Below are 7972 nucleotides of genomic sequence, written 5' to 3'. Positions count from 1 at the left end.
AATCTTCCCACAGGGTCTGATCATTCAAAACAGGTTTAGGAATCTGACACAAAAGAGGGAATCTGAAAGGGGGAGTTTACAGTCTCTAATTGATTATTTTTGTCATTGTGTGATAATGGGAGTTAGACACCCATCTTCCTAAAGGGTTTTATGGGATCTGTTGTGGGTTCATGGCCTGGGGGGGTCAGAATTCATATCTCAGCCCCCAAGGCCTGCATGCCCTGTGTTTAACGGGAATTCTGCATTTCTGGGACAGAGATTTGGGGAGAGGCAGGGGGTGTGAAAGGGGAGTGTGAGGGACCTGTGGGTCTGCAGCTCCATCCCCCACTCCTGTTCCCCACCCTGCAGCTCTGCTCTGGCCCTGAGGTGTGGTGCAGGATTTAGAATCACATTTCCCACTTTCCACGGACCGCTCAAATTTACGGCTCAGTTTTCCCAGGGACACTCCATTGTCCTGCCAAGTGGAGGACCACAGGGCTCCTTGCTCCAAAGCAGCAGCCTTTTTCAGCTTTCCCAGCTGAAAATGAGCCCCTGTCCAACAGAAATCCTCTGATTTGGTGGGGGGAATACATCAAGAAGAATCATGAGCATCTCTAAATATTGCAATGCAGATGCATATTTTTAAGAAAATCCGGCATCAGAGTAGCAGAATTATGGCAGCAGGATGAAATCTTTCATGTTTTATAGTATTGGTCCAGCAGCATTATAACCTCACCCTCTCCAGAAGGCTTTAAATCCTCATATTTATAATATGTTGATGCAATTCTAGTTTTCTGTCGGACAGCAGATCCCAGCAGTTATGGTTAAGATCCTCTTTGCTTTTTGCACTCATATTTACGGAGATTGAACTTGCAAACTGGTCAGCACTTAAACAATCTTGCTGGCTGGGTAATAGGAGGTTTCAGCCCAGTGAAAAAGTGCCTTGGCACACTTAAAACATTTTATAATTTCCTTTCTCATCCCAGCTTGGTGTTTCTCAAAGTAGAACCACAGGAGCTGATGGAGCTGTTTCTAGCGATGTGATGTTTGGTCGTTTGTGATTTATTCTTAATTTTTTTATTCTCTTTCCCAATACTTTTTGCTTTGCTGCTGGTGTCAGCTCTAACAAATCAGGGCCAGGTTGGACAGGGCTTGGGGCAGCCTGGTCTGGTGGAGGTGACCCTGCTCATGACAGGGGCTGGAACTGGATGGGCTTTGAGGTCCCTTCCAACACAAACCATCCCATGGTTCCATGGCTCTGTGCCCATTAATGTTCACCCATAATGTTGTGAAACCACTGTGGGAAGAAGCTTTTCCATGGTAGTTGGGATGGAGTTTGGTGTGGCAGCAGGAGCCAGGTGCTGCCCCAGGATGGGTGCGCCTTTGATTCCTGGTTGGGATGTTGGCACAGCTCTGGCATTCCCCGAGCAATCAGAGTTTCTGCACAGTGGGGAGGGTGCCTGGCACCTTCTGGGATGTGCAGGGAGCTGTTGGGCACTTTCCAAACACTTCTGAGCAGCAAAGAGAATCGAGCAGAAAAAGGGTTTCTGGAGGCGGTGAAAATTATGCATGAACACGTCAGCCTGGCCAGCAAAGTTTATGATGTTCAAAAGGGCCCAGCCTGTTGAATTTCATAAGTTGTCTCTGTTCAGAGTAAATATTTTATATATGCGCATCCATATATGACATCTAAAATTTTGGGGAAGGGAAAGATTTGTGCCTGAACAAAAATAGTTGGTTCTGTTTGGTCTTGTTCCTTGGAAATTAAGGGAAGAACTGTGCTCTAAGAAAAGGCCCAGTTTGCATTAAAAATCTCTCAGCACATCCCATATTCTGGCGGGCTGCTCCCTGCTTGTTGCAGACCAGCATCACTGTGATCTTGGTATCCTAAAAAAAAGGGGAATAAAATGATGCAGAAGCCTGAGCTTCCACATTTTCCATCAGCACAGACAGGGTTTCAGAAATTAGTGTCCTCCCTGGGCTGCAGATGGAGTAGAGGGTAAAAGATTTCAAAGGCAGTTTTAATGAAAGAGAAATACTGAAAGGAAGAACACAGGGAGCAGTGACACTATAGTTCTGCTAAATTTTACATTTAAACTAAGAGGCTAATCATAATTTATTCTGTCAAAGAAATGACCTATATGTAAAGAAGACAAAATACGACTTGATGATTAAAGACTGGGAGAAATATCCTCTATAGCTATGTCAGTACTGCGTGGCACTGTACACGTAATCTAAAGCAGTGTTTGAAATTTCTCCTAATTATATGTGGAACCCAGACCACGAGGTCCTTGGGGAGATGCTGAGTGTGTTGCAGGGACGTGGCAGCTTCCCTGCACTGCCACTTGTGATGGCACATCTGGGTTAAAGCCTTTTTGAACGCTTTCAGCCCTGGGACGTGGAGAGGGCTGGGTGAGGGAGGGCTTCTTGCAGGTGACTGGGAAAGATGCCCAGCAATATCCTGGTGGAGGACCAGGAGGCTGCTGGCAGCGGGATCTTCCTTTCTATTACTCAAAAAAGTCATTTCTTTAAAGAGTTCAGCGCGGATTTCTTTATTTTTCTATTTAAAGTCGCGCTGCTTGGCAGATAATTTTGCTGTGCAGAAGCAAAGTGCAGCTCTTGGTTTGATCTCAGCTCAAGCAGAGCTCCATGGATTGTGGTGCTCAGGTGGAGGGGCCTTGGCACTCCACAGCAGCATCCCAGAGCAGGAGGCTCCATTTAGGGTATTTGTAGCTTAATAAAGAGACACGATGTTCAAGTACTTACAAAGCTTTCCAGAAGTTGGAGGATATCCTGATTAGACAGAGATGAAACAGGGAAAATTCCCTCTTTGATGTCCAGAGCAGCTCCCTCTTCTGTGGTGCCACATAAATTTGCCATTAAATCCCAGGTACCAAAAAGAAGAAGCTCAGTTGTGTTTATGGTGGGGAAATCTGAATCAAAAGAGAAAGTGAAATTAAAGCTGAACCCAAACTTGGTGCTGGTGTGAAAAGTCAAATTCTATTTTTCTTGAAAGGAAACAAACTTGTTACTTAAAATAATTAAAATTACTTGGAGGTGTTGCACCATCTCAGATTCCTCCAAATACAGAGTGCAATATCAAATCTTTTTTTTCCTTCTAGCAATTAAAACAGAAATGTAGATAATTTTGCTTTTTCCCTAATTAAAACAATTAAGAAGAGAATCATTTTGGTCCATTGATGTTCCTGCAGGATGATCTAATAACTTTTGTATTTAATTTTTTATTCTCTTTGTGCAGAAGATGAGGATGAAAAAAAATGTACCATGAGTATGGGACCATTCTGAAAACAAAAAAACCCCAAAACCCAAGCCCCACCAAAACTTTGCAAATAATGAAAAATGATTTTTTAAAATCTTGATGAGGTGCAACAGCACATCCATGAGCAAATTCCACTTCAGTCCAAAGAGAAAAGTCCATAAGAAATAAGAGCCCATAAGAAAAAACAAGTATTAAAACCTGATTTTTTTCTTATGGAAGTATAGAAACCAGGTCCCTCTGCCTCTTGCTTTGGGGATGCCCAAAATTTCTTCCAGGCTCTTAATCCTTGACTTGAGATTAAACATTGAAGTGATCTCCTGCACTGAGTCCTGGAGATCCACCCAGGAAAACCACGTTTCTCTGGAGAAGATTAACATAATATTGTCCTGCTCTGCAGGTGCTGAATTTACTTTGAGTCCATTTCTCTCAGTTCTTGTTTTTGGGTTTTTTTTTTCATATATTTACTTTCTTTTTGTCCTAAACGGACACTTGCTCTTCTCCAAAAGACAAACCCACAAACCCAGAACGTTCTCCCTGTTCCTGTTTTGTATCTCACAGCTGAGATATGTAAATAGCAGGTGTTCCAAGGAGAATATAATTGTTTTACTCTATGCCAGTGGATTTCCTCTGTTTATTGGTATCAAATTTTCAGCAGGTCCATTCCTGCCTTTCGAAATCCAAAATCAACACTTAAGGCTCATTACTCAAATGAAATAATTATTTTAATTTTTCCCATACATAATACATTAAATGTTGCATACATTTGCATATCAAGGAGAATCTTGATTACAAAAAAAAAAGATACCCATCCCCTTGTTATCATAAGATTGTTGTTGCTACAAAACCATGGGAGGTGAGTATGCAGAAGTTATGGTTGCCGAGCAACTATAACAGCACAATTTACTGCCTAAGTATTGCAGATTGAAAAAAAAAATACAAAAAAAAAAAAAAAAAAAAAAAAAAAATAGCAGCACTGGCAACATCAACAATCACCATATTATTGCTCTTCCCCAGTAAGAGAATTATATCCTGTAATGAAAATTATTCAATATAAGGTCTGTGATATTGTATTAATTTTCTAAAATGTATTTGACTTGAATTTACTCGCAGTTTCTCAGTACTCCCTAGGATCATTATAAGATCATCACTGCAAGCCAACTATTTGAGCATTATAAAAAGATTTTGCAAAGAGGATGGAAAGCATTAAGGATTGCAAGTTATCTCCCCTTTATATTGTTCCCAGATTTTAAAAGAAGGAAATCCAGCCTACGTTGCAGGAGGCAACTTGCCAGCAGAGGAAAATGGAGCCCTGCTTTTCTTTTTGGGCACTGTGGGGCTCTTGGGAATTTGGATTTTGCTTCTCTTTTCAACTGGAGACAGTATTTTGGGCACAGGACTCAGTGCTCCTGGTGCATGGAGACGAAATCCAGGTCAAGGATGGGTTTTTGCCTTGGAATTGAGATGCACCTGTCCAGCTGGACCAAGCTGGGACCACTCGTGTGGGTTTGGATAAGATTAATCCTTTTAAAACTGAATGAGATGAAATCAAATTATGTATTTAATCTGTACGGCAGGGGAAAAGCAAACTTAAAAAATTAAGGCTTCAGCCTCATGTATATGGAGTACTTCCATGGGAATTGTTTGAGGAGGTTTGATTGAATCTATAAACCTTGAGCAAAATCCTGTTTTTCCTGGGAGGCAGAGCGTGGTCTGTGGGTAACAGCCTGTCAGGGGTCCCATGGTGGGGCTGGAGTGTTGGGAATGGGGCCTGGGAGAGCAGTGGATGCTGTGGGGGCATCCCAAAGGATTTGGGAGCTGCAAAGCCTTGCTCCAATTGCATCTGGAGTAAGCTGGAGAGAGAGAACTCACAAGGCACGAGGTATATATAAAACATACTGCATTATTTCTCTAAGCTAAACCAATGTGTATTTCAGGTTGTTTAAAGTGTTGTCCATGGTTATTTGAATGATTGAAGACTAAAATAGTTATTAGAAAGCTTTGTGTTTGTCCTCCTGACTGTCCCGATTCCATGCATATATCTATAAACAACATACATATATCTATAAACTTTGCATATATCTATAAACAACCACCAATGTTTCAGCTCATTCTTAATAAGGATGTTAATTGGATGGTAATTATTGTTGGCTAAGTATTGGTCTGATGAAGCTCTCTTGACATAAATCTTGCTCTCTCTTGTGCCAGCATTGCTCAGGAATCAGACATAAGGTGCAATTCACTTTGATGGGATCCTGGAATGTCCTGAGCTGGGAGGGACCCACAAGGATGGAGTGCAGCTGCACAGACACCCCAAAAATCCCACTGAAAGCATTGTCCAAAGGCTCCTGGAGCTCTGGCAGCCTTGGGGCTGTGCCCATTTTCTGGGCAGTGCCAGCACCCTCTGGGGTAGAACCTTTCCCTAAATCCAGCCTAACCCTCCCTTGACACAGTTCCAGCCATTCCCTGTGTCCTGTGCTGGTTAATGGCATCGTGCTCTTCTCATCCTGGTGGTTTAGGTAATGCTCCATATCCTCCACACGCAGTGGGAGAGGAGAATTTGCATGTTTCAAGTGAGCCTGGTGCCGCATTTTTGCAGCAAACTGGGACATTTGGCATGTTTCACCTGCTGGTGGGAAAAGCTGGACAGATGCCTCTGTGTTTTCTTAACTCATAAAAATGATCATATCTAGAGGGATCTGCCTCGATTTTGCATGCATCTCAGACCCTGGCAACCTCAAAGTTCGGCCAGGTCTTGTTTCAGCTCAAGTATTTCTGCAGTTTGCCAAGTCTGTCTAGGAAACGAAAACAGAGGAAGGTTTAAAACATATGGAACTGGAGCAGGGTGGATTTTACCTTGGATTTATGCATTGGCTGCTCCACCTTGGGCAGAGAAGTGAACTGGAGATGCTCTGCAGGGCCTCAGTGTTTATGTGAGCCCAGGAGAGCCGCACCAGGCTGCCACAGCTCCAGGATTGTTTGGCACAGTTTGAGTGGGACTTTTGGGGTGTCCTGAGCAAGCACAGGAGCTGAGCTCAATCCTCGTGGGTCCCTTCCAACTCAGGACATTCCGTGGCTCTCTTCTTGCCCTTGACTGAGATAGAGAATTATTTTCTGCCCTCCTTCTTTTCCTCCCTCACTTTGGAGTGCTGCTGGTCAGGGCTGCTTTGAGGGGACCTTTAAAAGGAGAGATGGATCTCCTGGCTCTTGGCCATGAATCCAATGCAGCTCCAAAAGGTGATGCCCAAGCTGAGGAGGCTCCAGTCCCTGCCCTTGTGGGTCCCTCCTGGCTGGAATGTTTCCCAAGAGGTTGCCAGCTCTTATTCCTGTGAAAACATCACTTCCTGGACATGCTGTGGGATACTTAAGAAAATCTCGACAATAAAAAACCCAAAAAGCCCAAATAAGATTATTAATCTTTATAAAAGAAATTAAACAAGGCAGCATCAGCACTAAGGGAGTGTCAAGAAAAGGACCCAAGATTACTTCACTTTTCTTAATTGGGATGTGGTCCTAAAATATCTGGATCATGTCGATCACATCATGGCAAATCCAAATCCCAGCTGCCTGGATGGCTCTGGTCAGGTATGTAAATATTTTCCAGGAGGTGTCTTTAAATCCCATTTTTTTCAGATTTTAGACATCCACTTATGTGTGTGGAGAGCTTTCTTTTTTCGTTTTTCTCTTTTTTTATTGCTGAACTATTTGGCTTTTCTGTTAGGGCCAATATAAGGGTTAATTAGGAAATTTTTATTTGGGTTGCAAATCCCCAGTGCCTAATCCTAATTATTCAGAATTAACACCTACTATAAAAAGTCTATTTCATAACTTTTTTTTTTTCCTGGCGTGATTGCAAACACAGTTTTGCAAGAAAAATATGTTTCTAATAATATACTATCATTTCCATGTTTTAGTGTAATAATTAAGGTAGCCCTAATTCACGTCTAAAATCTAATTTTCATAAATGAAACATCATCTAAATATTTAATTGCAATGAGCAGAGATTTCAGAGCAGGTGTTCTAGGAGCTGGTAGATGTCCCCGACGTTGGCAGATGGGTTTGGGGGTGAAGATGTTTGTGGGGTTCGCAGCGTGTGAAGCTCTTCATGGGTGAGGGTGACACAGGTGACTGCGAAGCCCTTCCCCATCCCTTTGCTTCACAGTTAGGGATGGCTGAGGTTCTTTTTTCTGGCAGGAAAATCAGCTCAGAATCAGGCTCTGGTGAGCCACAGTTTAACCACTCGCACACGGTGTGTGGTTTCTACAACAGCTTCCAGTTAATGGGATGCAGTTTTTCCTCCTTGTAGGTCTCTGATTTGTGGGTACATTTTTATTCAAATAAAAAATTCAAATCCAGAGATCTTCACGAAATGTTAAAGGGACACTAAATATCATCTCATTCAACCCCTTCTATGGCAGGGACACCTCCTACTGTCCCAGGTGCTCCAACACCAATGTCCAGCCTGGCCTTGGGCACTGCCAGGGATCCAGGGGCAGCCACAGCTGCTCTGGGCACCTGTGCCAGGGCTGCCCACCCTGCCAGGGAACAATTCCCAATTCCCAATATGCAAACTAAATCCCCCCTCTTTCAATTTCTACACATTTCTCCTTGTCCTTTCACAGTGTTCTGGATGCAGCCCAGGACTCAGTTTCTGGGCTGGGAGCCCTCACTGCCGCCTCATGAGGAATTTTTCATCAGCCCAGTTCTCCAGCCTGT

This window comes from Melospiza georgiana, chromosome 8 (genome assembly GCF_028018845.1).
Source record: "Melospiza georgiana isolate bMelGeo1 chromosome 8, bMelGeo1.pri, whole genome shotgun sequence".
Taxonomy (NCBI): Eukaryota; Metazoa; Chordata; class Aves; order Passeriformes; family Passerellidae; genus Melospiza; species Melospiza georgiana.
The sequence above is the reverse complement of the archived record's forward strand: the minus strand, read 5'-3'. Positions refer to the sequence as shown.